Here is a 24,840-nt window from a genome sequence, read left to right on the forward strand (position 1 = left end):
CCTGGCGATTTTTGAAGGTTTAGCTATGACTAAGAGACTCAGAAGACGCTAAGGAACCCTAGGCTTCAATATTTGGAAGAATTCAAGCAATTAGGTTAATTCTACCACTTAGACTTAGGAATTGAATATGTTTGCTTTAGTAAACTTTGTTTTTATGTTTGTTTCTACTGCAATTATGAGCTAAATTCGTTTTTGTTTCTGTTTGGGGAATACCAAAGAACTCCTATGGTTTGATTATTGATTATTGCTTAATTGTCTATTGGTGATTTATTAAATTAAGTTTGTTAAAGAACCTTATGTATTAATCACTACTATTTTCTGTTAATTGGAAGGCAATTAGGTTGCATGAACATCACTTAATTGTTAACCTCATATGTCTATGTGACTGCTAAACCATATGCTTAGAAGTATATATTATGAAACTAAGATTAATAATAAAATAGGAAGATTAATGTGTGAGCTTGTTTGAGAAACCATCAACAAGAGGTTAATTGAATTGATAACTTAATTGACCATTACAAATCTTATTTAATCCAAATAATTAATCTAGGGAATTAATTAGTTTAAACACTTGATCAACGCTTAAATTAGTTAATTGTCTAAGGGTTAGGAGTAATGAATATGAACCTAACTATTATAATTGGTAACCAATAGCAATTAATCTACCTTAAACTTAAATAACCATAGGAGTGAATTGGTTGAACCTAAATAGAAACATCTTTATCAAATTTGGTGAATAGTTGTTGCTTTAGTTAATTAGTTAATTTAGTTTGTCTAAGTTTCTAGTCTTGCAAAACTAGAGAAAAACCCTTTACTTTTATTATTTGTTTTAGTTAAAATTAGTTATTAGTTTAATTTTCCGTTCCCTGAGTTCGATACCTTACTTATCAATCTATACCACTTAAAGACAGGTTCACTGCCTTTGTGTGCTCAATTTATTAATAAAAAGTAGGGATAAAACTAGTTGGTTTTACACACATCAAGTTTTTGGCGCCGTTACCGGGGAACGGTTCTAAATAATTAAGCTAATTCCTAATTTTTTCAATCCTTTGTGTGAGTTTACTTGCATAAAGTTCATTTACTGCAATTTAGTAATTAGTAATTAGGTTTTAGTATCTGTTTTAGTAGGTTCACTTAGAATTTTTTTTTGAAATACCACTGATACTCGCCGAGTGCAATCGCACCTACTCGGCGAGTAGCAGTTTAGTCAGCAGTAGATTTTCTTTATTTTTACAATCTTTTTGTTCTTTTTACGCTTTTTATTTTATTGATTTCAGGACTTTCATGACCAGAGGAGCAAACACACCACTAGTACCCCCGTTTGAAGACCCCGAATCCGCATTGAAAAGAAACAAAGGGAAGGACGCGGAGAGTTCAAGCACACCAAAGAAATCACCATTGTCCAACTTGAAGACTGTTTTCGGGAAAAAGAAAAGCAGTAAATCAGGAGCTTCTAGCGCTTCCTTGATAATTGAGGAGCCAATTCAAGAAGATATTGGATACGAGATCGAGGAAGAAGAGGAGGCAACGTACGAGCAAGAAACCGAGTCGAAGGAAGAGTTAGCGTTCACTATGGCTAACATTGATGAAATCCCCATGGGAGAATGGAAGAAGAGGATGCGCGACGACCATGGCCCGGGACTTGTGCAACCCGCAATTCCTGCGACTGCTACCTTCGAACTAAAAGGTCATATCCTAGCTTCACTCAAGGAAATACCTTTCTATGGGAAAGATCATGAAGATGCCTACAAACATTTGGATGAAGTCAATGATGTTGTTGATTACTTCAATATTCCAAATGTAACCCGCGAAACTCAACTACTTCGTATGCTTCCGGTAACCTTCAAGGGTGCTGCTAAAGACTGGCTCAAGTCACTTCCCCCCGGAATAGTCACTACTTGGGCCAGAATGAAGGAAGAATTTATTGATCACTTTTGCCCACCATCCAAGATAGCCAAACTGAAGAAGGCCATTGCAAACTTTGAACAACTAGCTGGAGAGTCTTTATATGAAGCATGGGAGAGGTACAAAGGTCTGCTAAGAAACTGCCCACACCATGATCTAAACAGCCAGCAAGAAGTTTCCATCTTCTATGATGGAGTCAATGTCACAACCCGACAGTTGCTAGACTCGCAAGGCCCACTTACAAAGAAGCCACCCCCGGTGATTAAAGAATTGATTGAAGAATTCTCTAAACACTCTAGAGAATACCACAACCCGAGGAATGATGTCACGAGGGGAGCCGCGTATGCTGCTACTGAAGATTTATCCGCGGTCATGGCCATGTTAAAAACCATGGATAGGAGAATGGACAAAATGGATCAAACTATCCATGCTATTCGGGTGGGTTGTGAAAACTGCAATGGACCTCACCTCACTAGAGATTGCAATTTGGATGAGAATGGCAACAAGAAGGCACAAGCATGTTATTCGAGCGGTGACCGGTATGATGAGGACTGGCGCAAACAAAAGAAAGAGTGGCTGCCTTACGAAGAGTACAAGAAGGCCAAGGAGGAGAAGTATAGACAAAAAGGGAGAGGCTTTTATCAAAAGGAGGAGCCGGTGCAAGAGAGGAAGCCAAGCTTGGAAGATATGCTTACTAAATTTGTGGCTGCTTCCGAGAAAAGACATAGTGACCATGATGATGCTATCCAAGAAACAAGAACCATGCTCAGGAACCAGCAAGCATCCATCCACAACATAGAAACGCAGCTTGGGCAACTTGCTCAACAACTAAACCAAAGGTCACCGGGTGAGCTTCCTAGCAAAACCGAGAACAACCCACGAGGCGCACAAGTAAACATTGTCACAACGAGAAGTGGGAAGATCATAACTCCCCTGGCCCCCATTCGAACTGAAGCAACCAGGGACTCGCAGAAGGAAGGAACTGAAGAACAAGCAGAAAACCAAGATTCACAATCTGAGAGTTCTACTCGCCGAGTAGGGCCGATGGACTCGGCGAGTACCCCAGCAAAATCGAATGAACAGCCTCCCTTGAAGCCATACCAGCCTCCAATGCCATACCCAGCCCGAGCCAAGAAAGAGAAGCATGAAGAGGAATATCAGAAGTTTCTAGACCACATTAAAACTCTTCAAATCAACATTCATTTCATTGAAGCCGTCATGCAAATGCCCAAGTATGCTAAGTTCCTTAAGGAACTCCTCACCAATAGAAGAAAGATGTAGGAAGTGCAGAAGGTAGTGCTTAATGAGAACTGCTCCGCCGCAATACTAAACAAGTTACCAAAGAAGAAGGGTGATCCAAGGAGCTTAACTTTACCTTGCCAATTTGGCAACTTGGCTGCAATTCATGCCTTAGCTGATTCTGGAGCAAGTGTGAACCTTATGCCATACTCATTCTTTAAGAAGCTAGACCTCCCGGAGCCAAGGCCAATTCGAATGGCAATTCATTTGGCAAACAAGACTGTCACCTTCCCAAGAGGCATTTGTGAAGATTTGCTAGTGAAAGTGGACAAATTTGTCTTCCCGGCTGATTTCATCATTCTAGACATGGAGGCGGATCCGCAAGTGCCAATTATCCTTGGAAGGCCCTTCCTCAACACAGCTAGCGCTATCGTAGACATGAGAGATTCTAAGCTCACCTTGCGAGTTGGGGACGATTCAATAACATTCGGGGTAGACCAAGCCATGAAGTACTCTAGGAGTAGTGACGACACGGCATTCTCAATCGACATGCTCGACGAACTATTGGAGGAAGACATACCTGAAGATTCCAGCAAATTTGCAGCTTTGGATGAAGCATTTGACCCAGAAAAGGACTTACTAGAGATTGCAAGACTGTTGGAAGAAGCGGAGTATGAAGAAATAATTAAGCAATCTGAGAGCCCTACTCGCCGAGTAGACCCGATCTACTCACCGAGTACATCTGAAGAAAAGCCAGAAGTCGTGAATGCAGCTACAAACTCGCCGAGTACCAAACCTGTACTCGGCGAGTCCGTCACTAAGCACAACCAAATGGAGCTTAAAACATTACCTAACCATCTGGAGTATGCCTTTCTGGAAGAAGGAAATCAGAAGCCTGTGATCATAGCCTCGGATCTATCCAAGACGGAAAAGGAAGAACTTGTACACGTGTTGAAGAAAAGGAAAAGAGCCATCGCATGGAGCATCTCCGACATCAAAGGAATAAGCCCATCCTATTGCTCTCACAAAATCAATTTAGAAGAAGGAGCAAGGCCGGTAGTGCAGCACCAAAGACGATTGAACCCGAACATGCAGGAAGTCGTCAAGAAGGAGGTGGTCAAGCTCTTAAATGCAGGAATCATCTACTCCATTTCCGATAGTCCATGGGTGAGTCCGGTCCAAGTGGTGCCCAAGAAAGGAGGAATGACGGTCATCACCAACGAAAAGAATGAGTTAATTCCGATGCGAACGGTAACCGGTTGGCGAGTGTGCATCGATTATCGAAAGCTAAACGATGCCACTCGCAAAGACCATTTCCCCTTCCTTTCATAGATCAAATGTTAGAGAGACTATCGGGCCATAGCTATTACTGCTTTCTAGATGGGTTTTCAGGGTATTTTCAAATACCCATAGACCCAATGGACCAAGAAAATACCACCTTCACATGCCCAAGTGGGACTTTCGCCTATAGACGCATGCCTTTTGGAATATGCAATGCACCTACAACATTTCAAAGGTGTATGACCGCCATATTCCATGATATGGTGGAAAAATTCATGGAGGTCTTTATGGATGACTTTTCTGTATTCGGATCTTCATTCCATGACTGTCTCACAAATCTTGACTCAATGCTTGCTAGGTGTGAGAAAACCGACTTGGTCCTAAATTGGGAAAAATGTCACTTCATGGTCAAGGAGGGTATAGTTTTGGGACACAAAGTCTCTAAAAAGGGAATTGAGGTGGATCGGGCAAAGATAGACACCATTGCCAAATTACCCCCACCAACTAATGTGAAGGGCATTAGGAGTTTTTTGGGACACGCAGGTTTTTACCGGCGTTTTATAAAGGATTTTTCCAAAATCACGAAACCTCTAACACAATTATTACTAAAAGATGCACCCTTTAATTTTACTAAAGAGTGTTTAGAGGCATTTGAATTTCTAAAGGAAAAATTAACTAATGCCCCGATCATTATAGCACCAAATTGGAACTTACCCTTTGAGATCATGTGTGATGCTAGTGACTATGCATTAGGAGTGGTCCTTGGTCAAAGGGTTGATAAGCACTTTCAACCCATCTATTATGCTAGCAAGACCTTAAACCCAGCCCAAGAGAATTATACTACTACTGAAAAAGAATTGTTAGCCGTGGTTTATGCTTTTGACAAGTTTCGCCCTTACTTGGTTTTATCTAAAACCACTGTTTTTACTGACCACTCGGCTATCAAGTATTTGTTTTCCAAACAGGATGCCAAGCCAAGACTAATACGATGGGTGTTGCTTCTTCAAGAATTCGATATAGAGATACGAGACAAGAAAGGAATGGAGAATGTAGCGGCCGATCATTTATCTAGGCTCGAGAACCCGCAATTGCAAGAAGATAAGGATGGAGACGACTTTCCGGATGAATACATTATGGTGTCCGTGGGAGAGGAGCCATGGTTCGCAGACATAGCTAACTATTTAGCTACAAATTATGTCCCGAAGGATTATAGTAGTCAACAAAAGAAGAAATTCTTTGCGGAGATCAAATACTACTTTTGGGACGATCCATACCTCTTCCGAAGCTGTGCGGATGGAATTATAAGAAGATGTGTGTTCGGGAAGGAAAGCTGAAGAATACTAGAACATTGCCATAGCGGGCCCACGGGAGGACATCATGGAGCACACTATACCGCAAAGAAGATCTTTGACATTGGATTCTATTGGCCTACAATCTTCAAAGATGCAGCCCAATATGTCAAGGAATGTGATGCTTGTCAAAGGGTGGGAAACATTTCATCTCGAAATGAAATGCCACAACATAGCATTCAAGTGTGCGAGGTGTTCGGCGTATGGGGCATTAACTTCATGGGACATTTTCCCACATCCAAAGGAAACAAGTACATACTAGTGGCGGTCGATTATGTCTCAAAATGGGCGGAGGCGCAGGCTTTACCTACAAATGACGGACGGGTAGTGGTACGATTCTTAAAGAAACTATTCTCCCGGTTTGGTGTTCCGAAGGCCCTGATTAGTGACCGAGGCACACACTTTGCCAATGATCAATTGGAAAAGGTGCTCAAGAAATATGGGGTGACCCATAAGTTCTCCACGTCATACCATCCACAAACTAGTGGACAAACTGAAGTGACCAATCGAGCCTTGAAGCGTATTTTAGAGAAGTCGGTGGGAAGCAACCGCAAGGAATGGTCGGATAAATTGGATGACGCGCTATGGGCATTTCGTACCGCTTTCAAAACACCTATTGGTACTACGCCATATAGATTAGTTTATGGAAAGCAATGCCATTTACCAGTTGAGATCGAGCATAAGGCATATTGGGCTTTAAAGAGGTACAACTTTGATATAGATGAATTGAAGACCAACCGTTTGATGCAAATGAATGCCCTTGAAGAACTCCGAAATGATGCTTATTCTAGTTCGTGGCTCTATAAAGAAAAGACCAAGAGATGGCATGATAAAAGAATCAAGAGCAAAGACATTCATGAAGGCCAAAAAGTATTGCTTTTCAATTCCCGATTAAAACTTTTCTTGGGCAAACTCAAATCAAGGTGGGATGGTCCCTTTTTGGTCAAGACGGTGTTTCCACACGGGGCTATAGAATTGATATCAAGAGACGGCACACCATTCAAAGTCAATGGTCATAGAGTGAAGAAATATGAAGAAGGTGTCCCCTGAAATGAAGGATTGGAGGAGCTGCTACTGTGCGGAATTGCAAACACGTAGACGGGGCGGAGTCCAGCTAATGACTCCATCAAAAGAAGCGCTTCTCGGGAGGCAACCCGAGTTTCAAGTTTGCATTTTCTTTCCTTTTATTTATTTTTCATTTTGTTTTTTTCATTCTTCTTCGTTTATTCTATGTCTCTAAGTGCTTGAGGACAAGCTATGTTGTGAGTGTGGGGTGGAGGGGCTAAACAAATGAATTTATACATTAAAATTGGCCAAATTACAAAATTTTTCAACCTGTGACATCTACTCGGCGAGTATATCGACTATACTCGGCGAGTAAATGCTCGATTGCAGCCAAAAGTTGATAACACGCGTGTCTACTCGGCGAGTAGACCCATTCTACTCGGTGAGTAGCCGGTTCAAACCCAGTAAAATAAAGCCTGTAAAAAATGTTATTATTCACCAATTCATCCCAACACTTGCCGAGCACTTCCTCTCAGCCGCCTCCCTAAGCATTTTTCAAGAACTCTCCAAATTTCTACTCTTTTCTCTTCATTCAAGCAACAAGGTAACATCTTTACCCTTTAATTTCATGAAAGGTTCAATCTTTATCATAGATCTGCCCATATTTGATGTGATTTCGGATTTGGGGAGTTTTTCCCAATTTCTAGGGTTTTCATTTAGTCATGAATTAGATGTTGTTAGGAGTAATTTCTTCAAGATCTATGGTTAGAAAAGTAATTACAACAAAACCCTATGAACAATTTGGACTATTGCACAGATTACACAGATCCGATCTCGATCTATCAAGAAGTTCATACTACTTGCCGAGTAGGTTCGTGTACTCGGCCAGTAGGTCACAATCAGATCATATATTTTCCTATTTTAATTATTGGGTGTTGTTTGTTGCTGTGTTTTTGATATGTGTATGTAGATAGCATGGCAAGAAGAGGTCAATCCTCACGTGGAGGAAGCCATGGTGATATGCCATGGTTAGCCTTTCAACAAATCACCTCCAAATCATCCAAAACTCGAGCCCTAAACAGGTTGGAAGCACTTCGACAGAAATAAATCCACCTACCGAATGAAGTGGATTGGGGATGGATGGGCATTGTTGGCTTGGAAGAAGAACTCACCCCATACTTGGTGAAAGATTGTAACTTGGGCTATGCCAACATCACTTGTGATGGTTGGTTGCAATTGTTCAAAATCCAAGAGCCGGTATACGCGGAGTTGTGCTGGGAATTCTTAGCTACCATCTCATTCCGAGGTGGTAGTGAGTTTTACAATCCTAACACGATTTCGGTTTCTTTGGGTGGGGAGCTACGACAATGCAGCATGGTTGAGTTCTCTTGGCGGTTGGGCATCTACGAACAAGACATGGCGATGACGGATTATTATGAAGCCTTCTTGGAGAATACCTACAAAGAACTTCCCGAGGAGGTGGTGGCATCAACATGGTGGAGTACAATTACTAACCGAGTCTACATACCTTCCACTGCTCAAGAAGGTCATATTCGTTCTCCGATCCACCGACTCATTCACCGGTTCGTTGCAAGCACGATCAACATGCGGAAGGATGGGGACAAAGTTCCCACCCTTGACATCTTCTACTTGTGGAGTATCATCACTCCCGACGTCTTCTGCAACCTTCCATACTGCATTGCTAAATTTCTTGTGGAGGGGGCGGTCAAGGAGAAGATAAATTCGAAGATAAATGGGGGCATGTTCATTACTCGGCTTGCGAAATCATTTGGGATCTTGGATTTGCCGCAAGCTCAAGTGCTAACGATTATCCACCCTCCTCCGTTCAACACTGCACTTTATAGGAGGGCTCGGATAGTTGAAAATTTTGGTGATTCCTTTACTATTCCGAATGAAGATGAGCCAGCGGTCCCCGAGGAGCCGGGAAGGCGGGTTAGGCCAAGGAGCGAACGGGTACGGGAAGACCCACCGGTTATTCCGGTGGAGGATAACGAGGGTTGGAACCAAGTAGAGTACCGACACTACTTGGATGATATTGGGCGAGGGGTTAATTAAACCAATCAATCCTTCGAGTATCTTTTCCAACAAATGCACATTGCCCCGAGGCCTAGACCCGGCTACCCTTATATTATGGATTGGGACGAGAGGATGCGGAGAAGGGGTGGAGAAGGAGGTAGTGGAGTTGGAGGAGCCGGAATGGAAGAGGAAAATTGAAGATTTTGCTTTGTTTTGTTTTGTTTTTTTTATGATGTTTTGTTTTAAGACAATTTTGGACATGTTGGATTTGGTTATGTGGTTGAAATATTAGTGTTACTGTTAGTTTTCTTTTCAGGTATTGAAGCTAGGAAGCATGCTAATTAGGAAGGGTCAAGGGAGGAAAGAGAGACTTTTTGAGTGATTATGGAGTCTTGTTCCTAGGATTGAGTCCGTACGAGTCAAGAGTCTTATGGAGTGTTGCTGTTTAGGAAATTCGCGTGAGAGTACATTTATATCTCCATTTCAACACCAAGGTCAAGAGAGACAACAGTTCAAAGAAATATGGAAATATACGCCCTACTCGCCGAGTGCACTAACACTACTCGGCGAGTACATCTACTTTTACACGAACTGCTTTGCCATCGAGTTCTACTCGACGAGTCTATACGCCTACTCGCCGAGTAGCCTGCTGCATGAGGAGTTTCTGAATTGCTCTCACTAATTTTTTCTGCACCATTCATATACTCTTTATGAATTACTACTGAAGATTTTTCAACACCCCTGTTCCTTGGAGTTTTTCGAGCTATCAACCACACGAGACGTATGATGCCCGTGCCATGGATGAGCTGTTCCCATGGTTAAAGTCAATAGAAGAAGGAGTTGAAGAAGAGAGTGTCAACCTAGCGACTGCTACCCCAGGGGAGTTTGTTCCAACTTTCTCTCTATTTGCATTTTTAGTTGGTATAATATGCAATGAGGGCATTGCATAAAATAAGTGTGGGGTAGGGGGTTAGTCACATCTTAGAACACTTAGAATCTTAATTTAGGCTAATTTTTAAAAAAACCAAAAAATGCTTAGGTCTTAAATTAGGAAACTTTGGTAAAAAAAATTAGGATTCCATATTAGAATTGTGTTAATAATTGCATGAAAACCCAAATGTTTAGTTGAGCCTATATACGTTCTAGTGCATTTGTGGCTTCCTTATTTCAGTGAAATCATGAGACAAAAACACGACCTTGCTCAGCCTGAGGGATGCAATATGTTTAGCAGCCTAAACCTGAAATGTAACCAGGAAAGTTTTTATCATTAGCCAATAAAGGTTGAGATTGAGCGCCCCTGCTTAAGCATGTAGGGATTTGAGTGAAAAAATTGAGAAATACATGAAAAAAAAAGAAGAGAATTACTAGAAAAGTTGTAGGAATTTTGGAGCAAATGAAGTGAAGATCTAAAGATCAAAATTCCAAGAAATCCAAAAAGTTGAAGATACCAAAAGTCAATACAAGTTGGTGAATTCAAAGATATCAAAGATCAAATATCAAGAAAGTGAAGAATTCAAAGAGCTCCATAGTGGTATCGAAAAGTTGTAATTCTAGAATATGTATGCTTGGGTTGCTCAATTAAAAATACCTTGAGGGTAAAGAGATTTTCTGAGGATGGATTCGGAGGGTTGCATAAAATGAGCATAGTTCGGGGTGAGTGGGCGAATGTTTATGAGGATTGTGAGTATTTGAAGTATGGGGGGTTTTTAGGAAATTTTAGACACAAATGCATGCGTTGCGGTCTTGGCATAATGGCTGGGTTGGATTGGAGTTATTATATGTGATTCTAATATGTTTAAAATCTAGTTTTGCTTAGGGGCAAGCAAAAGTCAAGTGTGGGGTATTTTGATATGTGCATAATTAGTTAATTATTTAGCATATATTCTTAGTTGTTTTATATTAATTATGTGAATAATGTGGACAAAAGGTAATTAAAATGTTGTGAATTGTGTTTTCAGTCCAAAAGATATGCTTGGAAGCAAAAAGGAGAAAAGGGAAGCAATTGAAGATCAAAGAGTGAAATAAGGGGATATACTCGGCGAGTAGATCGACCCTACTCGGCGAGTACACGAGGATATTCCAGAAGATAAAGACGACTGCTGATTCAAGACGGATAAGTATGGATCTACTCGGCGAGTTGATTCTACTACTCGCCGAGTACACCCTGTTTTGGGATATCTATAAAACACGAATCCTTATCTCATGGGATCATACTCCTGGCGATTTTTGAAGGTTTAGCTACGACTAAGAGACTCAAAAGACGCTAAGGAACCCTAGGCTTCAATATTTGGAAGAATTCAAGCAATTAGGTTAATTCTACCACTTAGACTTAGGAATTGAATATGTTTGCTTTAGTAAACTTTGTTTTTATGTTTGTTTCTACTGCAATTATGAGCTAAATTCGTTTTTGTTTCTGTTTGGGGAATACCAAAGAACTCCTATGGTTTGATTATTGATTATTGCTTAATTGTCTATTGGTGATTTATTAAATTAAGTTTGTTAAAGAACCTTATGTATTAATCACTACTATTTTCTGTTAATTGGAAGGAAATTAGGTTGCATGAACATCACTTAATTGTTAACCTCATATGTCTATGTGAATGCTAAACCATATGCTTAGAAGTAATGATGATGAAACTAAGATTAATAAGAAAATAGGAAGATTAATGTGTGAGCTTGTTTGAGAAACCATCAACAAGAGGTTAATTGAATTGATAACTTAATTGACCATTACAAATCTTATTTAATCCAAATAATTAATCTAGGGAATTAATTAGTTTAAACACTTGATCAACACTTAAATTAGTTCATTGTCTAAGGGTTAGGAGTAATGAATATGAACCTAACTATTATAATTGGTAACCAATAGCAATTAATCTACCTTAAACTTAAATAACCATAGGAGTGAATTGGTTGAACCTAAATAGAAACATCTTTATCAAATTTGGTGAATAGTTGTTGCTTTAGTTAATTAGTTAATTTAGTTTGTCTAAGTTTCTAGTCTTGCAAAACTAGAGAAAAACCCTTTACTTTTATTATTTGTTTTAGTTAAAATTAGTTATTAGTTTAATTTTCCGTTCCCTGAGTTCGATACCTTACTTATCAATCTATACCACTTAAAGACAGGTTCACTGCCTTTGTGTGCTCAATTTATATATATATATATATATATATATATATATATATATATATATATATGAGTCTAAGGTAGTAGCATAACACAAGGGAAGGTCTAGGCATTGTTTCGGGAGTTTACCGCCCGAGAACACCTTGGGGAGTAAACTCCTAAATCTAGTTGTTTATCTATGTAATCTATGTTATGAACACATTATAAGGTATATAACACTACTAGAGAGAGGTACTCACGATTCGGGATGAAACCCCGAAGATCTGTGAGAGAGAAAATGGCTTTTCTCTAGTTGTAAATTTAAATAATGAATGAAATTGGTTCATAATTCTATTTATAGTCTTGAGATTTTTGGCTGAAAATATTTTATTCCCGAAATGATCTCTAATATAATGGGGTCTTGGACTAACAGTGTTGCACAAAACCCTAGTGCATCCACTCTCCTGATATCTCCTTAAGTGTTAAATCCTGAAATACTCAAACTTATACAGAAAAGTCTGAAAATTTACTGTGACTGTTATAACTTCTATTGACTTATAAAGTTCGTACAGATTGGAAATTTCGGGTTGTCACACAGAACAAAAAATTTCAATCCATATCGCAGGTTGCCTTATGCATGCAAGTTATACACAAATAGAATCACATAGACTATCAAATAAAGTTTCTACCCTAAGTCCAGAACCAAACAAGGAACATGAAATGAGGCAGAATCCATCATTCTAGGGCTATGCAATCCTAATCATATATAACTTTGAAAGCATACACTTAGCAAATAATAGAGTCAACATCGATTCCAAGTAATATGTGGCATCCAATTTTCCTAGGCTATAAGTGTTGGAACCTGAAAGTGAACCTCTAGCAATCTCTAACCTTTTGGAGTTCCAAAATTAGTCTCAGTTCCGAAAAAGAAGTTTTTACAGTATTGTAACAGCCCGAAATTTCAGGTATTGTTTTAAAACTATTTTTGGGGACATTTTAGGAAGGGACTCGGCGAGTTGGTGCCTGACTCGCCGAGTAGGACCACAGGCTTGGTCGCGGATGCGCGACTGGACTCGACGAGTCCAGATATGGACTCGGCGAGTCGACGCTGTTCAGCAGAAACCCTAGCCGTTTAGTTTGGAACGTATATAATGCCTCTTAGGCCGTCACTGTACGTTTTTTTTGGCCGATTGTGAAGCACCTAGCATCTGTGGACGACTAAAGGAGAAGGGAAGGCTATTGGGGACCTTGAGGAGATTGTTAGGCAAGAAGAGGCAAGGTGTTGGTCAAAGGAAGATCAAGAGGATTGAGTTCTGAAGGTTGGGGATACAGAGATCACGTTTTTCAGGTAATACTCGGTCCATTTCTGTTGTTTTGGTGGTGAGCACGAATCTAGGGTTTATGAAACCCATTTAGTGATTAGATAGATTATAATGTTGTTACCAAGCGTTTAAATCCCAGTAATAGCATGTTTAGAGGTCCAGGAAGTCCCATGTTTATATATTTCGGAACCATGCGGATTACAGGAGGCAGTTGATCGACTGCATGGCATGGACTCGCCGAGTCCAATGATCAGACTCGACGAGTAGCTTGAAGATCCGTTGGGACTCTCCGAGTTGTTCTTTAGACTCGGCGAGTAGCTTGAAGGTTCACTGGGACTCGCCGAGTTGTTCTTCAGACTCGGCGAGTAGCTTGAAGGTTCACTGGGACTCGCCGAGTTGTTCTTTAGACTCGGCGAGTGGAGTCGGGGTGGCCCCGCGATTCTTCCATGAGGATCTCGGCGAGTCAGGAGGGATACTCGACGGGTAGAAAGGGGAACAACAGGGAAGTTGGGGAGGACGTCTAGACTCGCCGAGTCGCCTTTGCACTCGACGAGTCCGGTCAAGCTGATCGTTGACCAGAGTTGACCTGCATGTAATTTCGTAGGGTCAGTTGTCTTGTGTGATAAGATTATTAATAAGGGTATATGGTATTATAGGGAGTCTGCAGATTGGCTGATCGAGTGCGAGTAGTTTCAAGAGTTTATAGCTTACATACTACGAGGTGAGTTTTCTCACTATACTTCACCCAGAAGGGTTTGACTGTGAGACCGGAAGGTCGTATATGATATGTGTTATTTATGCTATAAATAGAAAGATAGATGCTATGCATGATATGTATGTTTATACGGGCCGGAAGGCGATATATTATGTGACAGAAAGGTCAGGTATGATGTATGATGTATGTGCTATGTGTGTTATGTTATATGTATTATGTGTTGTGAATGCTATGGGCCGGAAGGCAATATACTATGGGCCGGAAGGCAATATGATACGGGCCGGAAGGCGATATGTTATTGGCCGGAAGGCGATTATGTTACGGGCCGGAAGGCAATGTATTGTGGACCGGAAGGTCAGGGCCTGGAAAGGCGTATATGTATAAGTCGTATACTGGGGAACTCACTAAGCATTTATGCTTACAAGTTGTATGTATGTGTTTCAGGTACTAGCGAGGACCGTGGGAAGGCGCCGGCGTGAAGCGTACACACTGCCATTGTTGGAGATCTTGGGGATTCTTTTAATTGTATTTTGAAATGAAACTTGGAATAAATATTATTGTTGAATGAAATTGTTTTATTTTAAATGAAAAATTTATTTGAAAATCTGAGTTATTACAATTGGTATCAGAGCCTTGGTTTGAGGGATTCGGGTGTACCTTCGGGTGTAACTGAACTCAAACCAAGGATTTGAGGAAAAATCTTTTAAAAATAATAAAGACATAAAATTTTATAAATGGTAAAGCGGTAAACAAGAACGGAGCAGTGTGTACGATCAGCCAGCGCCCGAACGGTAAAGATCCCCAGAATACCTTACAATGTTATGTTATGCACTGAATTATGAATTGTTATGCATGCTAGAAGACTAGGTATACATGATAGGACTAGAATGGCCTGTTTTTTGTGATGCCTTAGTCTAGGGAGATTGCTTATATGAGATATTTGGTAGCGTGCAAGTAGATAGTGCATACTAGAGGTAGAGTACTCATTATTCGGGGTTTGGGGAGGAAGATTTGGGACGAATACTGATACGGTGTGGTCGGTAGTATTGGGCCCGTACTACCGAAGACACCGGGTCGGTGGAAGACCCAAGTAAGAATCCCTGGATATCGGAGACTGAGTAGGGTGTGTCATCGAGTACAATTGTACTTGGTGGAGTCTCTGATAATTTTATGTTGTATTTCAGAGACATCATGGTTATCACACATAACGGAGCGAGTTCGAGCACTGTGAGTGACGAGGATATTCGTCAGATGATCCAGGAGGAGGTGGCTGCAGCGATCCGGGCCGAGATCCCGGAGATGTTTGGGTCTATTAAGACCACGCTGATGGAGACGTTCGAGGAGCGGTACGCCGCACTGACTGAGGCTGCAGCTGCTGCCGCTACCGCAGCCGTGGCCGCTGCCAGGCCGCAAGGGGGCGATTCGTTGCTGTTCCGAGAATTCAGCAACACGAAACCCCCTGAGTTCGATGGGACGCAGGATCCGATTGCGGCGATGAGGTGGATCGCCGACATTGAGGGGTGCTTCTATACTTGTTCATGCCCGGAGCACCTGAGGGTACGGTTCGCCTTGAACCAGCTCCGACTGGGAGCGAAGGACTGGTGGAAGTTCGTGACGGCAAACTTCACTCTGGCGGAGATTACAGCAGTGACGTGGGAGAGGTTTACTGAGATGTTCAGGGACGAGTACGTTCCCCCGGTGGAGAGGGAGCGATTGATTCAGGAGTTCTTGACCCTTAAGCAGGGTACTGATTCCGTTGTAGTGGTCACGCGGAAGTTTCATGAGAGGGCGATGTTCTGCCCTGAGCTGGTATCTACAGAGCAGTCACGGATGAGTCGGTATTTGGTCGTTCTGAGGAGGGATATCCGGGAGTTTGTGTCAAACTCCACCTATCGTACTTTCACTGAGCTTCAGGCGAACGCCAGGAAGCGCGAGATCGAGTTGGAGACTCAGGCGAGGGAGGAGGCCGAGTCTCGGCAGGTGGATCGGCGGCCGGCTCAGTCTCAGCCGGCAGCCAAGCGGATCAAGTCCGCTGATTCGAGGATGGGAGGTCCGAAGGGCCGCACTTGCGCGAAGTGCGGCAAGGGTCATGAGGGGGCGTGCCGAGCTGGTGGTTGCTACAAGTGTGGTAAGGAGGGACACATTGCCAGGGATTGCCCTAAGGGGTTTATGGTTTGCTTTCACTGCAACCAGACAGGCCATCGGAAGGCCGAGTGCCCGCAGCTTCGTCAGGGAGCTACACCTACTACCAGGACTACTGAGACCCGACCGGCGAAGGTCGAGGCCCCGAGGGCTCGCGGGAGAGCCTTTCAGCTGACTGCGGAGGAGGTCCGCGCTGCGCCCGATGTTGTGGCAGGTATGCTATCATTCACGTATTTACTTTAAAGTCAAAATGTTATGCTTATGTTAATGTATGTGTAGGTACTTTTCTTGTGAACTCTATGCCTGCTCTAGTGTTATTTGATTCGGGTGCGAGTAGATCTTTTGTATCGTTAGCTTTTAGTCAGCATATCGGCATTAGTCGTGAGCCGTTAAGTCGGCCTTTGAGCGTTTCTATTGCGGCCGAGAGGGTGGTTTGTGCTACGGAGGTTCTTCGGGGATGCGTGCTAGAGATTTTCGGGGTTGCGTTCCTGATTGACCTAATTCCTATTGCGATGGGGGATGTCTGTGTCATTGTAGGCATGGACTGGTTGAGCCGATTCAGCGCCGTCATTGACTGCGAGCGTCAGCTGGTGACTATACGAGACCCTAGTGGGGGAGTTCTTACGGTATACGGCGAGGGTACCCATTCGGGATCAGCTTTTTGTTCGGCCGCTAGGGCGAGGCAATGCCTACAGCAGGGATGTAAAGGTTTTGTGGCGTATGTGATGGATACGCGGGAGACTTCCGAGAGACCAAAGACAGTGGAGGAGGTTCCAGTGGTGCACGAGTTTCCAGATGTTTTTCCTGAGGATTTGCCGGGGGTACCTCCTGCGAGACAAGTAGAGTTTGGTATCGATCTAGTTCCGGGGGCTGCGCCTATTGCGAAGGTGCCTTATCGTCTTGCACCTCCAGAGATGAAAGAGTTGTCCTCGCAACTCCAGGAGTTGCTGGGAAAGGGATTTATTTGACCGAGTAGCTCGCCGTGGGGAGCACCGATTCTGTTCGTCAAGAAGAAGGATGGTTCACACCGGATGTGTATCGATTACCGGGAGTTGAACAAGGTGACGGTCAAGAACCGCTATCCGTTACCAAGGATCGATGATTTATTTGATCAGTTGCAAGGGGCATCTTGGTTTTCCAAGATCGATTTGAGATCAGGGTACCATCAGGTAAGAGTGCGGGATGAGGACGTCCAGAAGATAGCATTTAGGACGCGGTATGGGCATTACGAGTTCGTGGTGATGCCTTTTGGGCTCACCAATGCCCCGGCAGTGTTCATGGACCTCATGAACAGGGTATGCAGGCCGATGTTGGATCGGTCCGTGATTGTATTTATCGACGACATCCTGGTGTATTCGCGGTCTAGAGAGCAGCATGAGGGACATTTGAGGGAGGCCCTTGAGGTACTGAGGTCGGAGAAGTTATATGCAAAATTCTCCAAATGTGACTTCTGGTTGCGGGAGGTCCAATTTCTGGGACATGTTGTTAATCAGGCAGGGATATTGGTTGATCCGGCCAAGGTGGAAGCAGTGATGAGTTGGGAGGCACCGAAGTCACCTTCCGAGATCAGGAGTTTCCTTGGGTTGGCGGGGTACTATCGGAGGTTTATTAGGGACTTCTCCAAGATCGCGGTACCGCTCACCAGATTGACCCGGAAGGGTGTTACATTCTCATGGGGACCCGAGCAGCAGACTTCCTTCGAGACACTTCGTCAGAGATTGTGCGAAGCCCCGGTATTAGCTCTCCCGGAAGGGATGGAGGACTTTGTCGTATATTTCGACGCATCGATTTCGGGACTGGGTGCAGTGTTGATTCAGAGGGGCCATGTGATAGCTTATGCATCGAGGCAGCTGAAGCCTCACGAGGCGAGGTATCCCACGCATGACTTAGAGTTGGGGGCAGTAGTGTTCGCTCTCAAAATCTGGCGTCACTACCTGTACGGGGTTCGTTGTACTATATACACGGACCATAAGAGTTTGAAGTATCTGATGGATCAACCCAACCTAAATATGCGTCAGAGGAGATGGTTGGACGTGGTTAAGGATTATGACTGTGAGATCCTATACCACCCAGGCAAGGCTAATGTGGTAGCCGATGCATTGAGTCGTAGGGCGGAGAGCACTCCATTGCAGGACGTATGTCTGAGGTTGACGGTGATGACTCCAGTATTAGATGCTATTCGTGGGGCACAGGCTGAGGTTGTGAGATCCGAGATGCAGAAGAAGGAGCGGGTCGTCGGGTTAATTTCAGAGTTCGTTAAGGATGGACGAGGACTTCTGACGTTTCAGGGTCGGATTTGGGTACCATTCGTGGGCGGTACGCGTGCTACTTTGATGGAGGAGGCTCATAGATCGAAATTCTCGATCCATCCCGGTGCTACGAAGATGTATTTAATTTGAGAAAGGAATATTGGTGGCCTTGCATGAAGAGAGGCGTCGCTTGGTTCGTTGAGAGGTGTTTGACCTGCCGTAGGGTTAAGGCCGAGCACCAGAGACCGCATGGTAAGTTGCAGCCCTTGGAGATTCCTGAGTGGAAGTGGGAACAGATTACGATGGATTTCATCACCAAATTGCCGAGAACTGCCAGAGGAGTCGATGCAATTTGGGTGATTGTGGATAGGTTGACAAAGAGTGCACACTTCCTTGCCATTAGCGAAAGTTCATCAGCAGAGAAGTTGGCGGAGTTATACGTGAGAGAGATAGTATCTCGGCATGGAGTGCCGATCTCGATTGTTTCGGACCGTGATGTACGTTTCACTTCCAGGTTCTGGAAGAAATTCCATGAGGAGCTGGGTACTAAACTGCATTTTAGTACCGCATACCATCCCCAGACAGACGGTCAGAGCGAGCGGACGATTCAGACATTGGAAGATATGCTTAGAGCGTGTGTGTTAGACTTCGGGGGTAGCTGGGATGCGCATTTGCCTTTGGCTGAGTTTTCCTACAACAACAGCCATCATTCGAGCATTGGTATGCCACCTTTTGAGTTGTTGTATGGTAGGAGATGTCGGACTCCCATTTGCTGGGGAGAGGTGGGACAGAGAGTGATGGGCAGTACAGAGATCGTACTTCAGATGACCGAGCAGATTCAGCAGGTTAGGCAGAGGTTATTGACCGCCCAGAGTCGACAGAAGAGTTATGCGGACAGACGCCGGTCCGAGCTGGAATTCCAGGTTGGTGATTTCGTTCTCCTGAAGGTTTCTCCCTGGAAGGGAGTGATCCGGTTCAGAAAGAGGGGCAAATTAGGGCCCCGGTTCATAGGTCCATTTCGGGTAATTGCAAGAGTAGGGCGGGTAGCTTATCGGCTAGAGTTGCCAGCAGAGTTGGGACAGATTCATAATACCTTTCACGTTTCACAGTTGAGGAAGTGTATAGCCGATGAATCGGCAGTGGTTCCGTTAGAGGATATTCAGGTGGATGCGAGCCTAAATTACGCCGAGAGACCAGTAGCTATCAGGGATCGGAAGATCAAGGTTCTGCGGAACAAGGAGATACCTCTGGTGTTGGTTTAGTGGCAACATCGGAAGGGATCGGAGATGACTTGGGAGCCGGAGCGTGAAATGCGGGAGAAACATCCGGAGTTATTCACAGAGTGAGACTTCGAGGGCGAAGTCTAGTTCTAGTGCGGGAGAGTTGTAACAGCCCGGAATTTCAGGTATTGTTTTAAAACTATTTTTGGGGACATTTTAGGAAGGGACTCGGCGAGTTGGTGCCTAACTCGCCGAGTAGGACCACAGGCTTGGTCGCGGATGCGCGACTGGACTCGAAGAGTCCAGATATGGACTCGGCGAGTCGACGCTGTTCAGCAGAAACCCTAGCCGTTTAGTTTGGAACGTATATAATGCCTCTTAGGCCGTCACTGTACGTTTTTTTTTGGCCGATTGTGAAGCACCTAGCATCTGTGGACGACTAGAGGAGAAGGGAAGGCTATTGGGGACCTTGAGGAGATTGTTAGGCAAGAAGAGGCAAGGTTTTGGTCAAAGGAAGATCAAGAGGATTGAGTTCTGAAGGTTGGGGACACAGAGATCACGTTTTTCAGGTAATACTCGGTCCATTTCTGTTGTTTTGGTGGTGAGCACGAATCTAGGGTTTATGAAACCCATTTAGTGATTAGATAGATTATAATGTTGTTACCAAGCGTTTAAATCCCAGTAATAGCATGTTTAGAGGTCCAGGAAGTCCCATGTTTATATATTTCAGAACCATGCGGATTACAGGAGGCAGTTGATCGACTGCATGGCATGGACTCGCCGAGTCCAATGATCAGACTCGGCGAGTAGCTTGAAGATCCGCTGGGACTCTCCGAGTTGTTTTTCAGACTCGGCGAGTAGCTTGAAGGTTCACTGGGACTCGCCGAGTTGTTCTTCAGACTCGGCGAGTAGCTTGAAGGTTCACTGGGACTCGCCGAGTTGTTCTTTAGACTCGGCGAGTGGAGTCGGGGTGGCCCCGTGATTCTTCCACGAGGATCTCGGCGAGTCAGGAGGGATACTCGACGGGTAGAAAGGGGAACAACAGGGAAGTTGGGGAGGACATCTAGACTCGCCGAGTCGCCTTTGCACTCGACGAGTCCGGTCAAGCTGACCGTTGACCAGAGTTGACCTGCATGTAATTTCGTAGGGTCAGTTGTCTTGTGTGATAAGATTATTAATAAGGGTATATGGTATTATAGGGAGTCTGCAGATTGGCGGATCGAGTGCGAGTAGTTTCAAGAGTTTATAGCTTACATACTACGAGGTGAGTTTTCTCACTATACTTCACCCGGAAGGGTTTGACTGTGAGACCGGAAGGTCGTATATGATATGTGTTATTTATGCTATAAATAGAAAGATAGATGCTATGCATGATATGTATGTTTATACGGGCCGGAAGGCGATATATTATGTGACAGAAAGGTCAGGTATGATGTATGATGTATGTGCTATGTGTGTTATGTTATATGTATTATGTGTTGTGAATGCTATGGGCCGGAAGGCAATATACTATGGGCCGGAAGGCAATATGATACGGGCCGGAAGGCGATATGTTATGGGCCGGAAGGCGATTATGTTACGGGCCGGAAGGCAATGTATTGTGGACCGGAAGGTCAGGGCCTGGAAAGGCGTATGTGTGTAAGTCGTATACTGGGGAAATCACTAAGCATTTATGCTTACAAGTTGTATGTATGTGTTTCAGGTACTAGCGAGGACCGTGGGAAGGCGCCGGCGTGACGCGTACACACTGCCATTGTTGGAGATCTTGGGGATTCTTTTAATTGTATTTTGAAATGAAACTTGGAATAAATATTATTGTTGAATGAAATTGTTTTATTTTAAATGAAAAATTTATTTGAAAATTTGAGTTATTACAAGTATCAGTTTACATTCCGGACTTAAAGTTTTGCGCTGAATGATAAGATCAGATGAAGGCATTCCATAATTCATTTTGTGTCCGAAATGTTAGCTTGTTCGAATTAGTATTTTGTCCAATTGTATTAATTGTATTTGTCACTTAGCTTGATTTAACGTGTCATAGTACTTAGTCTCTTTTGTCAAACACAGATAATCAGAGTGTTAGGAGTAACTCTATTATCCAGTCATGTGTATGTAATTGGCTAGTACGATGTATCATGTTCTCCTATTTATAGGAGCATTCAATGTTGAATTATGTGACAAATTATTCAAACTCAATGGTATCACTTCAGCTTTCTTCACCTTTTATTCTCTTCAAATCATTTTCACAAACATTCTCTTTGTTCATCATTTACTATCTTTACATTGATTGTATATCTAACTCTTCATTTATGTGATCAAAACTTTGTTGAATGCATTAACTTAGACTTGACTGGTCTTACCATACTTGACTAGAAAATTACTTAATAATTAGACATTGATCATAAGCATTAACTCAAGGTTTGAGTTTTCAAACCTTGTCCCTACACATCAGATCGTTTGTTCTCACAATTGGTATCAGAGCTTGAGTGGTTTTCCTTTGAATCCATAAGATCAGATTATAGTTGGTTTGAAATTACCTTGGTATTTCAACCATTTATGTGTTCAGGATAAAAGTTCTTCTATATACCACTTTTGCTTGAAGATATCTTAACTTCAATGGGTGCTTCTAATCCTCAACAAATGTATTCAATGCACATAGCAATTAACATGGGTTGCCCTACACGTGCCCCTACATTATCAGAACCCCCCAGTTGCCCTATTAGAACCAGAATTAAGGACATAAGTCCATACATCAAGGAAAAGTTGAGCCACATTTTTACATGTGTATTAATTTAGTGTATCCCGTGGGTTCCCGTGTTTATCTCACTACTCAATCTACCCGAGTGTCGTATGGTCAGTCCAAACAATCCTATATAAATCCACACTTTCAAATCCTTCGTGTCTACCAGCACATTGATCACAGAGTCTAGAAAATTCAGATTTAGTCCTTTACACATGTTTTAGACTGCCCGTTATCACTTTCTTGATATCACTTCCCAATAATAACTACTAATGAAAAACTATTAAGAAAATGAAAAATTGTCTTTAAAACGAATCAGAGTAAGATAAACTCAAGAGTCTAGAGAAGAAAATGCAAACCGTAATTCACCGATTGAATTTGCATCCAGAAGGTCTGAGAACAACACACATAATCTCATAACAGATCCGAAAATTCTTCTTGTCATTAAGCACTAACCTCATTTTTGATCTCTTCGTTTCCCCTTTCCCGCGAAAGGACACATACTCTCAAACAAAGGTCTAAATGTTGTACAGTTGAGAGATGCCCCCTATCATGTGCCTGGAACAGCCACTAACAACAAACCAAATTCTGATGATATGCCTCCATAGCTGATCCGACACAAAGCGGGATCAGTTGGTATTTGGAACCCAGCCCATTTTGAAACTGGGTTGACCTTTGTCATCCTTACATGTAACTCTCTCCCATGACATATCCTATTTATCACAAACAGAAGATGAAGAAATATTAGATTCATGAGGTGATTTGGTAGATTGAACCTTTTAAACCCATTTGTAGTTGGGTTTGACCCATTTATTTTTCGATCTGATAGGTGGCTTAGTACTTGCTTTTGAACTTAAAGCCGATCGCCGAGATGACTTTGACCTAGCCGGTCTTGGTTTCGTTGGAGCATCTTTTAGATTGGACTTCTTGGCTGGCATTCCCTTCTGAACCTTGGGATTTTGATTCTTGGTCTTGGGAGTTGGATTCTTGGCCTTGTTGGCCTTCCAGTCACCATTGTCTGAACGTGACCTTAAGGGGTTTCTTTTGGAAAATCTCCCTCTTTGTGCGTTCTATCAGCCTTGTTCATAGAAGGGAACGTATGCATGATTAGGACAATTTCTGGCAATGTGTCCAGGTGTTCCACAGTGAAAACAAGTCTTTTTCTTCATTATGAAGTTGTTTCTTCCTGCCCCTGGTGGCGTATCCTTGCCTCGTTTCTTGTTGTTCCCATATGCACACTTGCAACAAGCACTCTATTGCGCTGGAACTGGTGGCCTGTATTTTTAAACAATAGGTTGATCAGAAGCAACTGAGTTCGAAGCAACATATTCAGAGTTCAAGGAGATGTTGCCTTGTTCAATTGTGTTCTCCTTGTTCTCATCTTCTGCTACTTTACCTGCACATAAAGTAGAAACATTAGAATCTTCAACCTGAATACCTCCTGACACAAATCCAGATGGTTTGCTATAATGAAGATGTGCCTCCTTGTCAATTTCTTCTTGTGTCATAGGGATGGATGTGTAGTTATGATTGAAAGGTGGAGGAACACTATCATACCCTAGACCTTTTTGCTGGTTATTTTTAAATTGCAGACAATGATCTATCATGTTTGCAACTACTTCGCTTGACACATCAAATTTTTTAAAATCAAAATCTGCAGTTTCAAATTTGCTTTTTAATGTGTCAAGCTCAGCAGTTAACTCAACAAGTTGTTTCTTAACATACTCATAATTTTCACATTTGTTGCCATAATCTTCTTGAAGCCTCCTAAAGTCGTCATTGGTTTTTGCTTCTAATTCAGCCTTTAGGGGTTTCTATCATTTCCTAAGTTGATATCCTTCGTATTTTAGGTGCTCGACTTCCCTTTTTAGCAAACCATTATGTTCACGACGAAGTTTAATTGTAGCTTCACATGATTGAGAGCATGAAACTTCATAGACCGGGATGTTTGCAAAACTCAATGTTTTTCCACACTTCAAAGCGTCAAGTTCTTCGGTAACATTCCTAAACCAAAAGCAAGTGTTTTCCAACACTATAATTAATGGATTCGCTAATAAGATACATATATGTGTTTAAATATTATTAGGATTCCGTTAATTCCGCGTACAACAACTCGAGGGTCCTCATTCTAGTTTCACAGTCCGGCACCTTCGCGCAACCAACAGTGAGTTCATACCCCTACGCTTTTACTATTTTTAACGTTTTCAAGGGGGGTGGGGGAATACAAGCCAAACACAAATGATTTTGTGAACTTATACAAAAGAATTTCAACAGGATTAAAACTTATGAAATTGATACAACTAAAAGATCACCTCTTTTTATAAAATATATTAGATATTTTACCCCTTTTGTAACATGCTGAGCATAAGGGATGTTTTCTACTTACAGCCATAATTGCATAGCTTTCAGATCAATACATGAACCAAGTACATAACATACGTGCAAACTATAATAGGTATAGTTTGGGATTTCAATACACAGTTTTACTAATTCAGAGCTTATACATTAACAAATGATGTATGTTGTATCA

At 42.6% G+C, this 24,840-nt stretch overlaps 1 non-coding gene across 1 annotated transcript; it reads right to left on the reverse strand.

Annotated features, from left to right (window-relative positions):
• Positions 1-1,956: 1,956 nt before the first annotated feature.
• Positions 1,957-2,063, reverse strand: LOC145013482 (small nucleolar RNA R71). Its single transcript, XR_013665039.1, has one exon. It is a non-coding gene; the product is annotated as a small nucleolar RNA R71 (small nucleolar RNA).
• Between the last annotated feature and the right edge of the window lie 22,777 nt (positions 2,064-24,840).

Source organism: Lactuca saligna, chromosome 8 (genome assembly GCF_052625555.1).
Source record: "Lactuca saligna cultivar CGN05327 chromosome 8, ASM5262555v1, whole genome shotgun sequence".
NCBI lineage: Eukaryota > Viridiplantae > Streptophyta > Magnoliopsida > Asterales > Asteraceae > Lactuca > Lactuca saligna.